This window comes from Callithrix jacchus, chromosome 6, assembly GCF_049354715.1.
Source record: "Callithrix jacchus isolate 240 chromosome 6, calJac240_pri, whole genome shotgun sequence".
Lineage (NCBI taxonomy): Eukaryota > Metazoa > Chordata > Mammalia > Primates > Cebidae > Callithrix > Callithrix jacchus.
In genome coordinates, this window is record NC_133507.1 from 143,652,758 (window position 1) to 143,672,707 (window position 19,950).

Genomic DNA, 19,950 nt, shown 5'->3' on the forward strand with positions numbered 1-19,950 from the left:
CCGGGAGACGTGGAAGGCCGCTCATGACTAAGCAGCATGACATCGTTCACAGAAGTACTCAACATCCACTCATCACCAGCAGCAGATTGAAACTAATGTTTTAAGAGATTTTCAAGCTGCTGGGAAATTGCGGGTTTGAGAAATGTTCTTTAAAGCTTTTGCATTTCAAATTTCATTTCAGCCAAGATGTTGAAATGGTAACTAGAGGCAGGGACAAAGGACTGATCGTTCACACATTCTTTGCAGCTGCTCTTCACTACCCTCGCCCCTGGGTCCTTCCGAAGGGCCTTCAGTCTCTTACAGTGCTAAAGCCCCACCCTGGTGTGGTGTGGGAAGAAGTCACAAAGAGCTCTTTCTACCCCTTGTGACTTCCTCCCACACCACACCAGGGTGGGGCTTTAGCACCATAACAGCCCGGCAGCAGACAGTCTGCTGTGCTGTGCCTGGGGGTTGGTGCAGGCAGCTTGGTAGTGAAAGTCAAAAGCAAAGGTGAGTAATGTTAATGCTGTTTTATTAAGCAAGAGAAGTGTCAGGAGTCACAGCAGGGCAGGGAGCACAGAGAGCAATGTTGAGGCAGTCTGCTGGCTTGCTCTCTGGAAATTCATGCCGAACCACGTTCATTCATACCTGACCATGTTACGTAGGCAGGGCTGGTATCCAGATCATGAGATTACTAGGAAATAAGAAGGTGTTATTATCAAGTGTAACCAGGCTGGAATTTGAGAAGGTCCCAAGGTAAAAAATGTTCATCTAGCCCAAATCAACAGATAGACAGAATAAGGTCAAGCTGCTAAAGGAAAAAGGCATATTAAAGTAGTCATCCTATAGGGAAGAGGTAGTGCATCATCATGGTCAAGGTAATGGGCCATGGAATCACACAGAGACGTGGTCACAAGTCTTCCTCCACCATGTTTTATTCTGTGGTGCCATCAGTGAGTGGAGCCAATGGTAGCGACTAGCTCGTAAGGTAGCCTATATTAAATAAGATAAATCGGGAAAATACTTAACCCACTTTTTATTAGAGAGTATTTTGAAAAGAGTATTAATTCTTGTTTTGTGCATTAAGAGCAACCAGATCCCACCTCCTGCCAAATGCAGAGTTCAACACCACCACCACCCCAAAATGCCAGGTTTCCGTAGGGTCCTAGTGTCACATGCTTGGGATGCTCTGAATATACCCCTTACCATTCCCACGCACCTGTATGATTATTACATTGCTTCCTGATTCCCTCTCTTCACTGATTTTTCCGTTTAATTTATCATCCTCCAAATCCTTCTCAAGCTAGCTGTCACTTGATATTAGATGTTGGCTGGGGAGAACATGGCTTCTCTAGATAAACTGGTATTACCCCCAGATAGGCAATAAAGCCATCTGGAATGACTGATGGATCATCTGTGTGTGAGTCTAGTCAAATATGCAGAGTTCTAAGATAGGACAGAAAGGAAACACACCAGCTCCAGTCTTATCCTGTCCCTGATTAAGCAGTATAAAGGGAAAGGTCTGTAATTGATGGAGAAATATGGCACCTCTTATTAGAAAGAAGGAAGAAATGGAGACGCAGTCTCCAACCCTCACTGGCATTGCAGTTCTGTTCCAGAAGGAGTATTGCTATAGAGCCCAGGAGAACTAGCAATGTACCACACAAGTCTGGTTTTCCCACATGAAAAATTACAAAAATAAAAGTCACACTCTTTAATACCAACCTAAGAGAAGTGTCAATATAAAACTGAAGTATTTAGTAACTGCATAATTATTTAACACATTTCTCCAAGTAACTCAAGTGTTTATAAACTGGCTAAAAAACACCAGAGAGAATATTTTACTTAAATAAACCCAAGTGTTTCATTGCTAACTTTTAACTCACTTCTCAGATTTTGCCTAGCAGCATCTAGAGTAAGTCAATACTAGATGTCTTCATGGGCCTTATAGAATCCTTTGCCAAAGTCCTAACAAGTTTACCATTTGGATTTCCCACTCAATGAGTAGAGTATTTAAATCTCTTTTGAGTAGCCGTTTTGGAAATGGTTACCAATCATTCATTGGCACAAACTATATTCTCTGAAGAGCAAGTTAAAAAGGAAGGCAGAGAGGGAAGCAAATGTGACCGAATGTCAGATCTTAATATAAAGCTCCAGCTGATCGAGCTATGTGGAATGATGGTTACCTCTCATCCACCAGATACCTCAATTGTCCCCATGGAGAAGTGAATAAGGGATAGAGCATTCCCTGGAATGCTAGGGAACTTTCTTCACATGGAATTGCGAAGAGCTGAGGATCCACATCAAACTCATTTCTATAAACTAAGCCCTGAGAAGTTCATTTACCTCTCCAACTTTATCTCTTTCTACTCCCTCCTTCCCAGTCTCTCAACACTCTACCACAATAGACAGAACTTGTTCAGTGACTCTTCATGCCCATTCTCCTCTCCAGTTCACATCTGCCTTTCCCTCTACTCAGAGAATCTTATTTCTTCTCCTTACCTGGGCAATTCCTGCTGATCCTTTCAATCTCATCTTAGACCTTGCTTCCTCCAAGGTTCGTCCCTGTCCTACCAATTAAGTGCATTATATGTCCTTCCCATGTGATTCTCTGCCAAAGTATACATTCCCCATCTTAGCATTCATCATCAACTTATTAGCTGAGACTCTTTCGCTGCAAGATCTGAAAGTCAGCTTGGGGGAATGTAAGCAATATACAGATACGGTGTCATCTTACAGAGGAAAGAACTAGAACCAGGAATTGAAAGTTGTTAGGATTCTCTCTCCCCCATATTTTTGCTAACTTCTGCATATCTACTTCCTGTCTGCCAGTCTGTGGGTTAGCTTTCTCTGCTTCCTTAGCCATATGGAAAAATGCAGCAGGCCACAGATCTAGCTATATGTAGAAAATGAAATGTCCTTGAATGATGTTCCCACATTTCTGCCGTAATCTTATTGGCTTCAGTTAGATTAGGCATCTAATGGAAGGCCCGCTTTAGAGAAGAGTGCAGTAACTAATGAATCAGTTGTTACACAAGAAGATGTGCAGCCCCATCTTCTTTATAATTGCCTACTTATTTGTCTGTATCTTTCACCATCAGTAAGCTTTCTAAAAGTAGGTCAACATAACATATCTATCTCATTCACCACTGCATCCTCATGAAATTGTGCCAGACACATAAAAATGCTCAATTTGTGATGTAAAAGAAAGAGATGCCTGTATAGTCCCCTCGATATCAGTGACTTCTTTCTAACTCCCACACTCACTCTCATGCCTCTCTCCCTTTCACACACACGCACACACTCACACTACTCCTTTTACCAGCTCCTTCAGTTGGTGATCTCCTACATCCCTTCTATATTTCAATCACTGTAAAATCTTTCTTTATCCTCCACAAAGAGTTCCAGGGACTTTGCACTTTATACGTCTCTCCACCTGGGCTAACAAAAAATATAAATTATTTATTTCTTATGATGTTGCAGGTATAGCAATAGGCATGTTACATACTTGGTGTTTGATCTTCATAGCACTCAATATTTCCCTCAGCTAAAGCTCAGGAATATATGAATAACTTGTTCAAGGTCACAACTAATAAATAACCCTAGTTCATCTGAGTATAAAACCTGCTATCTGTCTACTTTCTAATCTCTTCACTCATGCAGTCCACTAGGCTGTACATTTCTCAAATTCAAGAAGCATAGCTAAATTTATTTCTATATTCTCAGAATCTAGTATATTTCACATGTCATATAAACATATTAACTAGGCTTAATAAATATTTGTTGTGCAATGAGTACATGAATAAATGAATGAGTAGATGTACTCTACCTGGGGAAAAAGGATGCATTCACCACAGTAAAGTTTCTTTTTTCTGTCCCAACAACTTTGTAGACTTTATATGTCAATAAAAGACTCAATTCAAATAAAAATAATTATGTATTGGTTCTATAAAGGTCATATGGATGGAGAACTGGAGAACTAGCTTCTCTCATATAAAACCCCTCTTTAAGAAAAACTGTAAAAGCTGCATGTGATAAAAATAAAATAAAATAATATAGCAGCTATTTCAGGCTTTGAAAAAACAACCAAGGTAACTAGGAGTTAGGCAGCAGAGGCAGAAAGGAAAGAGATTTTCAGGGAAGTGGGGCTAGCACAGTGTGCAGCTACTGCTGTTTCAGCATTTGATAAATCCCAAGATTTGTGAAGCAAGAAGCTAAAAACTAAGCCAAACGTAGCTACCAAGAGACTAACATGCTAAGTAGAGCTTTCAGCTCTCCTACAGAGCTGAGGAGACAAAAATTGGCATTCAGGGTCTGCCAAAAACAAAGGGCCCTGGTTAACACTCCATGTTTTTAGTTGAAATTCGTGAATATCAGCACTCAGGGACTCAGAAAGAACTGAATATAGACCAACTTCCTGCAAGAAATACAATCAATTAACCAGTTAATTAAATCCTTTCTGGAAAAATAGAAATTGTCCAAGCATTTAAAAATTAAATGTAAAGTCTAGAACTCAAATGTAAAACTGAGACTACGATGAGTGTGTTCATTAGCTTGAGATAATCATTTCACAATGTAGATATATATCAAAGCATTACATCAAACACCATACATACATATAATTTATTGTCAATTATAATAAATTAATAAAGCTGAAATTTTTAATTGGATTAAATTTTTTAGATAACATTAGTAACTCAGTAAATGGGCTATTAGTAATAGCAGGTTAAACACAAAAGAGGAGAGAATTCGTAAACTGGAAGATAGTTCAGTACAGATTATCGAGATAGAAGCATAGAGAAAAAGATTTGATGGAAAACACCAAAAAGAATGTAAGAGACGTACAGACCATGGAGAAAACATCTAGCACACATGTGGTTGGCGTCTCAAGAGAAGAGAAAAGAGAAAATGGGTATAATTGTTATTTAGAAATATTGACCAAAAAAATATGTTAAAACTGACAAGTCATCACGCTAAAGACTCGTGAATCTCTACAAATCTCAAGTAGGTTAAATACAAAGGAAACTACAATTAGGTGTATTGTAGTAAGCCTGCTGAAACTAAAAACAAAGAGAATATCTCAAAAGACCCAAACCAACAGAAACAGGCAAATCCATAGTTATAGTTTGGAAGGTTTTCGCTTTTTGCAGTGTTTTTTAAATTTTTTTTAATTTTTTTTCTTTATTTCTTCTTTAAAAAACAGAATAGATGTGCAGAACATGCAAGTTTGTTACATAGGTATACACGTGTCATGGTGGTTTGCTGCACCTATTGACCCATCCTCTAAGTTCCCTCCCCTCACCCATACCCCTCAACAGGCCCTGGTGTGTGCTGTTCCCCTCTCTGTGTCCATATGTTCTCAATGTTTAAGTCCCACAACTCCCACTTATGAGTGAGAACATTAGGAGTTTGTTTTCTGTTCCTATGGTAGTTTGCTGAGGATGATGGCTTCTAGCTTCATCTTACAAAGGACACGATCACATTTCTTTTTATGGCTGCATATTATTCCATAGTGTATACGTACCACATTTTCTTTATTCAACCTATTACTGATGGGCATTTGGGTTGGTTCCATGTCTTTGTCATTGTAAATAGTGCTGCAGTAGACATAGTTGTGCATGTGTCTTTATAGAATAATGATTTATATTCCTTTGGGTATATACCCAGTAATGGGATTGCTGGGTCAAATGGTATTTCTGGTTCTAGATCCGTGCGGAATCACAGTGGATCCTCTTCCACAATGGAGGTTTTAAACATACCTCCTTCAGTAATTAAAAGTTACTCTTAGAGTTACTGATAAAGGAGAGAACCAGCAAACAAAAATGCAGTGACATACGAAAGATTTGTCCATCTCACTTAAGAATTTGACTGCAAAGAACAACTATAGAATATGCATTTTGAAATGCACATACATTATTTACTCAAATGACCATATTAAAGGACTTAGAGTGACACTTAACATATTTCAATGTACTGGATACATATACAGCAAGGAAAAAATTGTTTAGCCCAATATAATTAAGCTAGGAAACAATATAAAACAGCTAATTTAAGAACTGCCCAACTATTTGGAAATTTTAAAATATGCTTTTAAATAATCAACAGGCCAAAGAAGAAATCAAATGAACACCAGAATATATTTTAATATGAATAAGGAATATACAACCTATGTAAATTTGTAGGTGAAGGAAAAGCAATTCTTAGCAAGTGATAATTTAAATACACACACATATACATCCATAATATATGAAATATACACATGTAATATACATATATGTGTGTGAAAACAATGATTTAAGGCTCCCACTCAGGAAAAAGAACATAAACATAATGGATTCTCAAAGTAAATACAGGGAAGGAGGATAAGAGCAGAAGTCAGTAAGAAAGCAAACATACAATAAGACGAAACAGAGGGGGGTTCTTTCAAAAATGTCAATAAAATTGATAAGTCACTAACAATCTAAAACAAGGGGAAAAAAAAGAAAGAGAAGGCACAAATAGCCAACACCAAGGCATAAAAGGGAACATCACTGCAGTTTCTGTGAAAATTTAAAAAAAAAAAAAAAAACAGAAAAAGGGTACCGCTATCCACTTCATGACAAAAATGTGACATCTTAGATGTCAAAATGTAAACATATGGTAAAAACTTTTGTTTGCTTAATAAAACTAATACAAAAAAATTAAAAACCTGAATAGCCTATATAGAATAAGGAAGTTTATTTTATAATGTAAATTCTATACATAAAGACTATTACAGGCCTTGACGGCTTCATTGGTGAAACCTTCCACATATTTGAAGAACAAATATTAAACAAACTCTTTCAGAGAACATAAAAAGATTAACAAATAAGGCCAGGCATGGTGGCTCACACCTGTAACCCCAGAACTTTGGGAGGCTGAGGCAGGCAGACTGCTTGAGAACAGGAGTTCGAGATCAGCCTGGCCAACATGGGGAAGCCTCATCTCTACTAAAAATACAAGCACTATTCAGGTGTGGCAGCACATCCTGTTATTCCAGCTACTTGGGAGGCTGAGACACAAGAACTGCTTGAACCCCGGAGGCAAGGTTGCAGTGAGGGGAAATCGTACCACTGGACTCCAGCCTCGGTGACAGAGCTGAGACTCTCTCTCAAAAAAATTAATTAATTAACAAATTAAAAACCTTACAATTTATTCCATGAGGTAGGAATAACCTTAGTACAAAAATCTGATAGGGCATTATGAAAAAAGAAAAATTATAGGCAAATTTGGACACAGCAATTTTGAACAAATATTAGTCAACTGTACTCAGCAAAAATATAGGAATAACACATCATTAGTAAGTGGAATTTACTCCAGGGAAAGAAAAAGAGGATAAGTTAACATTTAAAAAATAAATCAATTCACCATATGAGCAAGATAAAAAAGAAAGCCTCTCAATAGATGCAGAAAAGCATTTGATAAATTTAATATATATTCATAATAAAAAACTTTCAGTAAATGACAAAGGTACATACTTTTAATCTAAAAAGGAATATTTACCTAAAAACCAAAAGCTTGTGGTAAAACATTAGCCCACCGCTTGTAATTCTCAAGATCAAGAATGACACAAGAATCCCCTGGAGTCGCCACTTTTATTCAGCATTGTAATGAATGTTTTTGCTAATGCAATAAAATAAGGCAAGAAGTATAAAGATCTGAAATAAAACAGTAAGAGGTCTATTATTTGCAGATAACATAAATATATACATAGAAAAATCATAAAAAATCTAACTTAATGTATCGTTAGTAAACTTGTTGCACACAAGATCAATGTCAAAATTAAGTTCATTTCTGTACACCAGGAACAAGTAACTAGGAAATTAAAAGTGACAAATAAAACTTATAATGCTATCAAAAATAGCTAGATAGGAATAAATCAAACATATCCTGTGGAAACAGTCTAAATAGAAATTACAAAACATTATTGACATAATTAAAGAGTCTCTAAATTAATGAAGGGTCATCTATACTCATGAATTAGAGAATTCAATGGAGCTTTTCCAACCTGGGAAACATAGGAAGACTCCCTCTTCACAAACATTTTTTTTTTTAATTAGCCAGGTGTGGTCGTGTACATCTATAGTCCCAGCTACTCAGGAGACTGGAGTGGAAGAGTCACTTGAGCCCAGGAGCTCAAAGCTACAGTTAGCTATGATCACTCCACTGCATTCCAGCCTGGGCAACAGAATGAGACCCTGTCTCAAAAGAAAAAGAAAAAGCAGAAGATGAATAAATTACAATTGTGTAATGTGTATCTTTTCATATCCTCTGGCAACCAAATGATAGAAAGAGTTAAGAGTATAAGAGATTTATTGAGAGTAATGTCTATGAAGTAAATGGGGCAGCAGAGGTCATGGTAAGCCTTCAAACTGCAATGCAGATCTGACATTTGTGAAAGAGAGGGGAGGAAAGGAGGGTAGGGAGGAGCCTCAGATGATGACGTGGCTCTGACAATGTCTCAGCCAGTTCAAAGGGGAGCCCCAGTGCAAATATCCATGGAAGGAGTGCCACATTGAGCAGAAATACTCAGACTTAACGCTCTAGTCACTGGCCGGATGCTGCCCACAGACAGTATATCCACAACTTGCTGCTTCAGTGAATCCCAAAGGCTCTGTAGCTAGGGGCTGTCAGCCCACACTTCCAGGTTGACCCTTACATCTCTGTGTCTGCCATACAATGGAACACCGTAAAACCAACACAAATAAACAAACTGTGAAAACATACAACAATGTGGAAAGATCTTACACCCATAATTATGAACAAAAGTACAAGGCAGGAAACAGCGCTTACTGCATGATTCCATTTATACAGAGCTCCAAAACAGTGAAAAATGATTTATGGAGTTAGACATCAGAATAACGACAAACTTTGACCAGGGTCTACTGAATGGGAAGGGTACTAGGTAGGCTGCTGTGACCTACACATGATAGCCTGGGTGGCAGTTACACATATGGTCACTTTTTAAAAATTTATTGAGCTATATAATAAAATGTATGCCCTTATATATACACATATGTATGTATGTCTTACTTCAGTCAAAAACAAGTAGTTACTTTAGAAAATAAACATAGCCAAAAAAAGGTATTAGCAGGAATAGAAGCCACAGCAAACCTAGAGAACAAAAGCCCAAGAGAATAATGGCTTTGTGGATGGTAATAAAATCAGAAGAGAATAAAATACATTTATTTTGATGTAGAAGATTCAAATAATTCTACCAAAATATTTCTATGATGATTAAATCTGCATTATTAATGGGAAACAGGTGACATGCTGCTGTTTTATTTTCATAAACAACTCTTTAATGGGTTAATAGCTAATTAAATTTTATCCTGAAAAACCTTGTGCAGGCTATTAGCTTAATACAGTACTTCTTAACATTTTCCAGGCTGACATAAGGGAAAACTTAGAAAAACTACCATTATCATGCTCTCTTTCATTGAATTTGCATTATGCTTTGCATAATAATTAATGTCTGTATTACTTAAATATCATCTTTATAAAGTGCTTCCCCACACAAGACATGCTGTTTTCTTTTTCCCTTGCCTAATCCATATCTATGTAGAGTCTCAAAATGATGACAGAATGGGAAGAGAACTGAGGAATGTATAGACCATAGGTCTGCATTTACAGGAAGAATTTTGTAACTAATGGGAATACTTACTCAATTAACAAATAAATATGAGAACTTGCTATCTGCTAGGCACTGCTGTAGGAGCTTTTCATTTGCATAATTACACACAGGGTAGATATAAATTCGCACGAATGGAACCACAGTGTAGTAATGGAAAGAATACAGGACTGAGATGCAGCTGAACTGAGTTCAGTCATACTTCTGCTACTAATTAGATCTCTGTGATATTGAGCAAGTGATAAAACATTCTGGCCCACAGGTTCCCAAGTTGTGAACTAAGGAGGAGGAACCAAATGATCTCTAAGATTCATTCTGGCAATTTTGCATGCTAGATTTGGATCCCACTGACCAGCCTTGTGACCTTGAGCAAATTACCTCCTTTTATGTTTAATTTTCTCATTTAATGAAATGGCTGTGGCAGATACTTTTGGTATCTTCCTACTTCTGGTATCCTCCTACTTCCTTCATCAAGCATCCAACGTTGTTCCCTTGTCAACCCTTCCCTGAAGAAGTCAAGAGACAGTCCCCCCATCTCAGCTCTAAGCATGTTGCCTAATTAATTTAAGCCATGGCAATAATAGCATTATTCCCCTCTCCAGAGTTTGCTTTAGACATGGGTACCTGATGAAATGCAGGTCAACAAGGCAGGATGTCTGCTGGGAGGCACATAATGAATAATGGTCTTTTCTCCTCTTGGCTTTGTCATATCTGAGTATGATGACTGGTACTGCTATAGCCATCCTGGAACCCCATGGGAATCCAGCCTGAGGTGAGAGCAAAGCTAGCACAGTGTGGAAAACAGTAGGGTGCTTGGTACTAAGTACCTCTTGGTACAAAGAGTGCTGAGTATCTGGTAACATTCCTGAGCCAAAGATTGCACTGTTCCATGAGCCTTCCCTACCTCTCGACCATAGCTATCTACTGGCTAGTAAGGAAACCAAACAATTATTCACGCAACAAATATTTCATAATCTGTTCTGGACATTGAAAGAAGCTAGAGTAATGCAAGAAATAGTCACTTTATTCAGAAACTCAAAATGCATATGCAATAATAAGGAGCGATTATTGGAAACAATTAACAATGAAAGGCCAGTATCCCTGAAAGAATATTTCAGGCAATATACATTCTACCAGTTGAGAAAATGGGGAGATTGTCATGGATTGGAAGGATTAGTATACCAATTGGCAGGAAACAGACCACCAGAGGGAAGACGACTCTCCAACACAGCTTCAGATCCCTTAGGCCTGAGACACGGGCCTTCTTCCTAACATCTCTGTTGAATGTATAAGCCGTTACTGGCTTAAATCAAGGGTGAACCTTCAATTGGTAGGCGGGTGGAACTACATGGCCAAGAGGACTTATGTTTGTGTGGAAAAATGTTCAAAGCCAAAGAGAACGTAACAGTCAGTTTGAGATGGAGGATTTTTTTCCTCCAGTAGCCATCACCTGGTTTATTATGGAAAAATAAACAGGCAAACATTTAAAAATCGGTGGTTCTCCAATCAGCCATGAGACAAGTGAGCCACAGTGAATAGACAGAGCGGTCTAAACAGAGAAATGCGGCTTCTTTCCAACAAGTTTATCTGTTGATTTTATGTGAATCCAGAGGCTTTTCGGCCGCAATTAGAAGCTGGAGTACGAAAATTTTCAGACCAGCAGATTCTTTGTGATGAGAAGTGTTTTGGTGCCACGGAGATTATACAAGAGACTAGGCAATTCTTCAGAGAGATACTTATCATCGCTAAAGTTTTACTTTCTCTTGAGAAAAAATAATAGGATATTTCTTTCTTATCTTTGCCTCTTTATGGTAAGGTGGAACTTAACTGATTCATACCTTTTTGAAATAAGACACTATAGTAAATACTGAAAACACGTAAGGAAATACTTGGTTTACCAGACTCTTTTATTTTGATCTCAAAGTCATAAAAGACAGAACCTTCCATGTACTGATGAGCACCAGGTTATCTCCAAGTCATACTCTCTTCCATAGTTGGGAAAATGACTTGCTTGATGAATACTCATATACCATTTGTATAATTTCAGAGAGAAATAAAATTAATGCAGTTGTGGAAATGTAAGCTATTTGATTTCAGTGAAAACAAAGCCCACTAATCTATAGCTATTTTAATCACCAGAGATTCAAAAAATAGTCTTAAATGTTATTCCCAGGAACACTGTTTCCCAGTGTGGTACATGAGCCCTGGGGAGGCAAGATAATTTTAAAAGATATGCTAATAAATATTTTTTATTTTATTGGTTATATTTTTATTTTAGTGTGTTTGTCTTTAAAGGAAAAGCCATGGCCAGGCACGGTGGCTCATGCCTGTAATCCCAGAACGTTGGGAGTTTGAAGCAAGGGGATTACTTGAGGCCAGGAGTTCAAGACCAGCCTGGCTAACATGGCAAAACCCTGTCTCTGCTAAAAGCACAATAAATTAGCTGGGTGTGGTGGTGCATGCCTGTAATCCCATCTACTTAGGAGGCTGAGGCATGAGAATCTTGAGTCTGGGAGATGGAGGTTGTAGTGAGCCAAGATTGCACCACTGCACTCAGCCTCGGCAACAAAATGAGACTCTGTCACTAAATCAATCAATCAATCAATCAATCAATGAAAAAGACATATATAAATACAAACACACACACTCCCAGCACATCAAATCCATTATGTATACTTTTCACAAATGTATTTAAGTTTTAAAAGTGAGTTGATTTAAAGAAACATATTTAAATGTGTTAGGCAGAATTCTAAGATGGCCCCAAAGATTTCCACCCCCTGGTGCACATGCCCTGTATAAATGTCCTCCCTCAAGTATGGGAGGAAACTGAATATAATGGAATAGTCACTCCCATGATTCAATTATGTCCTATAAAACAATGTCAGAGTAGATTAGGGGGACTTGCTGTTAGTTGACAGCTAGCAAGAAAGCAGAATCCTCAGTCTTGCAACTGCAAAAAAACCCTGAATTCTTCCAACATAATTGAGCTTAGACGAGAACAACCGCCTCCAGATCTGACATCTCATGACTTCTTGATTTCAGCTCTGTGAGAAATATGTATGTATACACACACACCAATTCATTATATTGGCAACTAATTGGATGTTGGATGCTAAACCTGCAAATACTTATAATTTTGCAAGATATTAGACAAAGTTTAATTAAGTATTTAAAATGTCAAATAACACAATAGGGATGTAATAAACAAAAGAGCCTGGAGAAAATTCTATAGGACAAACAATGTGGTTCCTTTAACAAACAAGTTGCAAAGAAGAGCAAGAGACAGAGAGGGACTAAGAGAAAAATCTAAAGATTAAAAGAGATTTAGATGATCCAACGAATTGCAGTAAGGGACCTTGTGGTAGTTAATTGTGTGTGTCAATTTAAGTAGGTCACAGGGGACCCAGATTACACATTGTTTCTGGATGTGTCTGTGAGGGTGTTTCTGAATGAGATTAGCATTTGAATCAGTAGAATCAGTAAAATAGAGTCTCCTCCCCAGGGTGGGCGGGCACCATTTAATATGTTCAGGGCCTGAATAGAAAAAAAAAGGCAGAGGAAGGGGAAATTAGCCCTATTTTCCTGTCTAGCTGCTGGAGCTGGGACAACTCATTCCAGTTTTTTCCTACCTGTGGAATGGGATTTAGGCCTTCACCTCCCGGGAGGTGGAGGTTGCAGTGAGCTGAGAATGAGCCACTGCACTCCAGCCTGGAGATCTCAAATAAATAAATAAATCATAAAACATAAATAAATCAGCCAGGTGTTGTGGTGCACACCTGTAGTCCTAGCTATTGGGCAAGCTGAGGCAGGAGGATTGCTTGAGCCCAGGATTATTATTCAAGTCTTTAATGTGCTATGATTGCACCACTGCACTCCAGTCTGGGCTCCCAGTCAGACCTAATCTCTCTTTGACTTGCTTTAGGTATATTAATGATAGTATGATTTTGTTAAAAATCTACTATTTAGAGACATATAGTGACATATTTGCAGGTCAAATCATATGATAGATGGGATTTGCTTCAAAATAATGGCAGGCAGGGGGCAGACAAAATAATATTCGCCATGAGTTAATCAATTATTGAAGCCAGACAACAGGTATGTGGGGGTCATTATACTATTTTGTTTCCTTTTGTATATTTGAAATTGTCCATGGTATGCTTTTTAAAAATAAAATGATTTTTAAGTAAAATTTTAAGATTCATTTTAACATAATTTTATTTAGATTTTTATATTATTACTAATGTTTTCCCTTCGAATCATATTTTTAAAATAGTTTAGAGAATAGTTAATTCTTTTTAAAGTAATCATTTTAATTGGGAAAAACTGTCATTTACTTGAATTCACATTTTTGATAAAAATATTTTCAAGTGTTGTATGCTTTGAGTACAATGCATTTTCTTTTTTTAATCCTTCAGATTCTTGAAAATTAGAACAAATTGAGAAAATGGTAGGAATGGAAAATATTAAAGGGGGAGTTCAGAAAAGAATAAAAGGCTAAAAAGAAAAACAGAGAAATTTTCCAAAGAGGTGATTTGTTTAATGTTTGAAAACTGAAAACAATGAAAAGGAATAAGATTGTGGTAAACACGACCCACATCAAACTCATAAACTATGCATTGTATATTTGGTGTTTGGACCTCAACACAATAAAAATGAGCAAAACAATTATTGTCATCAGGACCTCACTTTGAATTTGTTACGTAAAATCCCTAGATCTTCACATCTTTTCCTACATGAAGACTGATTTACCAACAAAGACAATGAGATAATGTGAGGACCTCAGTTTGAGTCTCGCCCTGACCCCATGCTAGGAAAAGCTGGGGAATGAGGCTCTCCAGAGGTATGCAATGCCAACTGTCCATAAGTGATCCCTTTTTAGAAAACAAACAATTACCTAAAAAAAGTTCAAAACATTATATTTCATTTCGTAAGAGTTCAGAGAATAAAGAGAATTGTGTAGCGCTAATAATTTTAAAAATTGGAGAAGATTCACGAAAGGAAGCAGAACTTGATCTGAGCTTTGATGGAAGAAAGAGTTTCATTAGATGGAATGGAGAAGTGTTATAGGAAAAACCAGGTTTTTGCCACACAACCAGGAAAGATTAGGCTGGCAGACACTTTGAAGGGTAAGGAGTTATGGGATTTATTGGGTGCAAAGGCAAAAGGTAAAACAACACAACAAAGTGAGAAGGATTCCCGTTATCAGGACCCCATCTCACTGATAGTATCCCAAGGTACCACATAGGAACAGGAGGAGCCAGGCTCCTCCCCCTGCAAAGGGCTTGAACTTCCATGGCTCCACCCTGTTCTCCCAGTGGGCAGGCAAGCCAGTTGGAGATTCTCTGGGGACCCTCTCCCTTATCTGCCTCTTGCAACTATCAGAAGGACGGTCATTCCAGGCACAAGAATACATAAAAGTATAAATATAAGAATAAGAAGCCCAAGTAGTCTGTAGGACTCTGTTTAACGGAGACAGGCCTCGATCAATTTCACACCATGGGGTGAAAATTTAAGGTGGATTTTTAGTCTAGACCTGCTAAGTAAATATCTTGTTCAAGAACTGAAATATTATAACTACAACATGGCTTGCAGAAAAAAAAAATGGAAACCTATAAATTGAAAAATGTGTAACAAGAATGCAAATTCAGAGAACTAAGCATAGTTTTATTTTGGGGCTATGCCATAAAGGTGACTTAGGTAGACCTAAGGGCTAGGGATCTGTGTGTGTATGTGTGCTAGCCGACTGTGATCATTAACTTTTGAGGGGAAAAAATAGAAAGTTACATGACCCTGCAAGTAAAAATGATTAAGGTATTTCTTGCAGCTATTTCTGTGTGTCATAGAAACAGCAGGATTTGTTTAGAATGGGCTGATGCTCTTTATCCCAGTCCTCCCTAAAGGGAATTAAAGAGCTGAAACCAGTATAATGTATGGGTCTGATGGGATGAAAACACAGCACCAAAAGGAGCACACACATTCCCAGTGACTTATTTGTGTCTCTATCTAAATGCAAAGCCTGGTCTTATTTTTCGAAACCAGCTTTCTGGTAGACGGTTTAAGAGTTAAGGGATTACAAGAATAAGTCATTGATCTCTCATCTCTAAGGCTAACAAAGAATTCCATATTACTAAACCAGGCATTGCCTTTAAATCCATAGATTTCAGCCACAGCGGTGGAGAGAGGATGTTTTTGTTTGCTCTGTGATGATTTGAGAGCTGCATGATATTCTTGGTAGGAAAGGAATGAGAAAACATTAAATATTATAATGGCACTTCCCCCATGCTGTCTCTGAAAAGAACAAATTAGAAATCACTTTGGACAGAGTATGCAAAATGAAATGACCCAAAGCTCTTTGAAGGGTGGGCTATCTCTTAAAATCAAGAAGCATAATTCATTGCATACTTCGGAAAAAAAAAAAAAACCACATTGTTTTTAGTCAGAACAATTCCAGGTGAAAGATGAGGTACTTATAAATGAGATACTTCCATTGCTGTATCAATAAAATCAGGCTAAGTAAATATTTTACAGCCCCTGTGACAAAAGTTTTTTAATTAAAGGAATTATAGGTAGAGTTCACCTACTGCTAATGAAGATGAGGTACCTAGATAACATAAAGCAACTGAGGTTTTAAACAAATATACCCGCTTTACACATCTCAGTGAGTATTTTCTCTCCCACAGGGGTTACCTTGGGAAGCTATAAGATTAAATAAGGCTGCAGCAATTTCTTAGAAGAGTTTCCAACTCTTTGATTCAAGCCTTCAGGGACTGCAAGCTATTGTTTTGACTATCTTCAAAAATAAAAACCTTCAACGCATGAAAATAGAGTTTTATTTTTGAAAAATAATCAAAAGTCCATAGAAACCGAGTCCAGAGGACAGGGTAAGCAATTAAGCTGAGTAATACTATTCTTATTTAAAAATAAGTTTTACTGAATGTAACGGGGTGACTTTTAAGTGCCTTTGAAATGGAATCTAAAGACAATTTTCAAAGAATTACATAAATGATTTGTTGAAATAAGTGTATAAAACCCTAATCATTTTGAAGGGAAAAAAGATCAATCTCAGCATACAATAGACATATTTCCTACTTAAACATTCTAATATTCATACAACCATTCTGAGAGGGTAATATATATTAAAATATACAATGCGTATATTCTTTTACCTAGGAATTCTACTTCAAAGACATTGTCCTAAGACACTTGAGGAAATAAACAACGACCCATATGCAAGGCTGTTCGTTAATGAATTGGTGAAAAATTTTAAACGTATTGTCATTAATGAGGGATTAGTTAAATAAAATGCACTTTAGCTACGGTAGAAAACATTCTGTTTAAAAGGATGGTAAAGTAGAGAGGCCATGAAGATTTTATGTCATGTTTCAACTGAAATTAAGCACTGTGTTGAGAAGGATTCTGATGCTGAGTTTAGTCAACCTCAGAAAAAGGAACAAAACCGTTACCAAGTAGTAATGGATGCAATGATAGCAGGATCGAGGAAATGGCAGCATGATGACCAGGTTCTTGCCATCCCTAATGTTGCTATCAGTGAGGGTCAAGACAGGGAGTTCGGCAGAAGAAATTTAACAGGGAGAGCTAGTTACACACATGCTGGAAAAGCTGAAAGAGAAAGCAGGGCAAGTGGGAAAACCCACAGATTTACAACTGCAGGAAGACACACCACCCGTCGTGCTGAAGACAACTGGAGAGAGGCTGTCCAAGCAGTCACCGGAGAGCTCTGTGGCAAGGCCATCCGGCATGAATCAGAATCACAGAAGAGATGGCGCCCCTGCCAGAGACCTGAGCTGTCTTCTGGGAGTGAAATCTGTGCAGCTGCAGCAAGCTTCCCACTCCGAAGGGCCCCAAGTACCAAAGTGTGCTTGGTTTAATGCTTTACTGTCACCATCTTGAAATTTTTACTAATTTTTGAATGACACCTTTGTTTTCATTTTACACAGGGCCCGTGAAATTATATAGCCTGTCCTGCCAGAGACTTCAACCAAAACACAGACAAAGAGAAATACCCAGGCTGTTCCCCCTTCTCACCCTTCATTCTCCCACTGCTTCCCATTGGACTAACTTAAAAGTAAAAGTAAACTCTAGTGAAAAAAAGAAATGCAGTTTACAGGTTCTGCTCCTAAGAACCAAAGCAGAGCAGGGGGGTCTGAGTGCTGAAAACTCAGCCCGCACACTCAAGGTAAGCAGGTATGTTTTGTGTTATGTGTTATGTCTTAGCATTGGCAGATACTTAAATGTCTTAAAGATTTTCAAAATTTTGGTCATGGAACAGTGTGTGATTCCAAATGTGTATATATTTACATTTATTTTTAACAGTCAGAGGTATATACACCAAGGTGTTTAAAAGATAGGAGGAACATAAACCAAGGTGTTTAAAATAGTGGTAAGCAAGTAAGCCATTTTCTATACTTTTTGTTTAATTCTATTCTCTGACATTTCATACACACAGATGAACTAAATAGACCTATCTATGTATTTATACATACTATCTATATTATAATATAATAGGATAATTTTTAAATTTTAAAATATACAAACAAGACCTGATTATCTTTTTATCATCAAAGGAGGCTAGAACAGAAATTTAGCCACTAACCCAATATTGTCAAATATGGCCGGGAGACAGCACAGGATAAGAATTGAGGAAACAGACCTTGCTTTGCTGACTTGGCAGGCCTTTCTGAAATACAGGCAGTAAATTGGTGAAGTCCCAAGCTTGATTCCAAGTTGTGGTCGGGAAACGTAAGCAGCAAATGAAGGAAACTCCTTTCAAAGTAGGGCAGGCAAAGGAAGCAAAGGAATGATGTTTTTGCAGGATACTACAGCTGGTAACCAGGGCTGATCTCCCCATCTCTCAGACCCAGAGTCCCTTCAGGGGTGGGACTAGGGAGATGGGCCATTCTCTTATAACTTGTTCCTGTTATTGTGGTTTCTTCTGAAAGTCCTGCTAGCAATGGTGGTGGAAGACGGCACCTGGCGTGGACATGTGATCTGTGGTGCAGTCTAAGCCAGACTTCCACCTCCTGCTGCTTTTCCCTTAGTGTCTACATCAGGCTACGGTTCAGTTTGTTATTTGAATTCAAGGCATTTGCAAATATCTTGATTCCTGGTGCATACCCAGTAGGAAAATAGAATAGAACTTCCATTTTGAAAAGTGTTGAATTAGTACATAAAAAGTAGGTGATTTATATCTAATTGGTCATTTTTTGAAAGAAAGGCTACAGATGCTTTCCTGCTGAAGAAGTGACCATTTTAAAATTTAGCTTAGGCTTAAATATATTCATTTAAGAAATTATTTACTAAGATGCTAAGTTTGAAGACAGCCACTCTCAGCTTTTTAAAGGGTTTGAATTTTTGCAAATTATCTAAGCTGTGTTCATAATGTTTCAAACACTCATTTGGGGGGCAATCACACTTTTATCTTTCCGTCATTTCTTAAAAAAAATGCCCTGAGAAATATTGCCATATAGAAAACAAATGATATTCAATGCTAAATACTGTAAAAGCAATCTTAAAATGAGCGTCTTTACATTGAATTTCCTTCACTCTTAGCAAAGAAGCTAAGAACCTATGAAAGAAAACTCTTCATGGTTTTCTGTGTAATAAATCCATCAAATGGAAACTTGTAAAATTCGACAAGGAAATTCTTGGAATTGGGATCAGACAGTATACTCCTACCTTGGTTAATTTTGCATTGTTGATTCCAGAAACACTCCTAATCAGTGTTTACTTATTCTTCTCATAGGGAATCATTAACCCTGCTATCCTGCTTTCTGTTCATGCACATGAAAGTCCCACCAGTACAAGCAGCTTTTCCCCCAATCACAGGAGCATCACATAGAAAACTGCCTTCCTCTGTTTACCCACTCTTATCTCCTATCCACAGTCTGCTCAGCTGCCAAGGCAGGAGACTGTGCAGCAAAGGGCCATGAATGTGACACTTTCCTTGAAAGATATCAGTAAAATTTTACATTATTGCCCTGATTGAGAGAGAAAAAGGAAGATTCTTGAAAAGGTGTCAGATTATCTTCTTTTGTCAGAGGTTAAATGGATAATTAATTTGCATCTCTGCTTTTTTACAGCCATTTTACACCTGTCTGATTGAATAAATTAGAAACCATGAAATGTGATCAGTCGCATTATTTGGATTTTACTGAATAAAGGTCTTTAAAAATGTTTACCTTTTAAAATGATTTCAGAATTATAAACAGCTGGTTCTTGTTTCTATCACAATCAGCCTTAACTTCGGTTTAATCAATGAAGCATTCAGTAGTTCCTCAAGGGGACAGTAACAAAAGACAGAG

At 37.6% G+C, this 19,950-nt stretch overlaps 1 long non-coding RNA gene across 2 annotated transcripts; it reads left to right on the top strand.

Moving 5' to 3' along the window:
* Positions 1 to 426: 426 nt before the first annotated feature.
* On the top strand, positions 427 to 19,831 carry LOC118154676 (uncharacterized). Of its 2 annotated transcripts, XR_013519402.1 has the most exons (4): positions 427 to 489; positions 16,309 to 16,509; positions 17,587 to 17,825; positions 19,729 to 19,831. It is a non-coding gene; the product is annotated as an uncharacterized LOC118154676 (long non-coding RNA). The 2 variants fall into 2 exon arrangements; XR_004744880.2 differs by lacking the exon at positions 16,309 to 16,509.
* Positions 19,832 to 19,950: the final 119 nt, after the last annotated feature.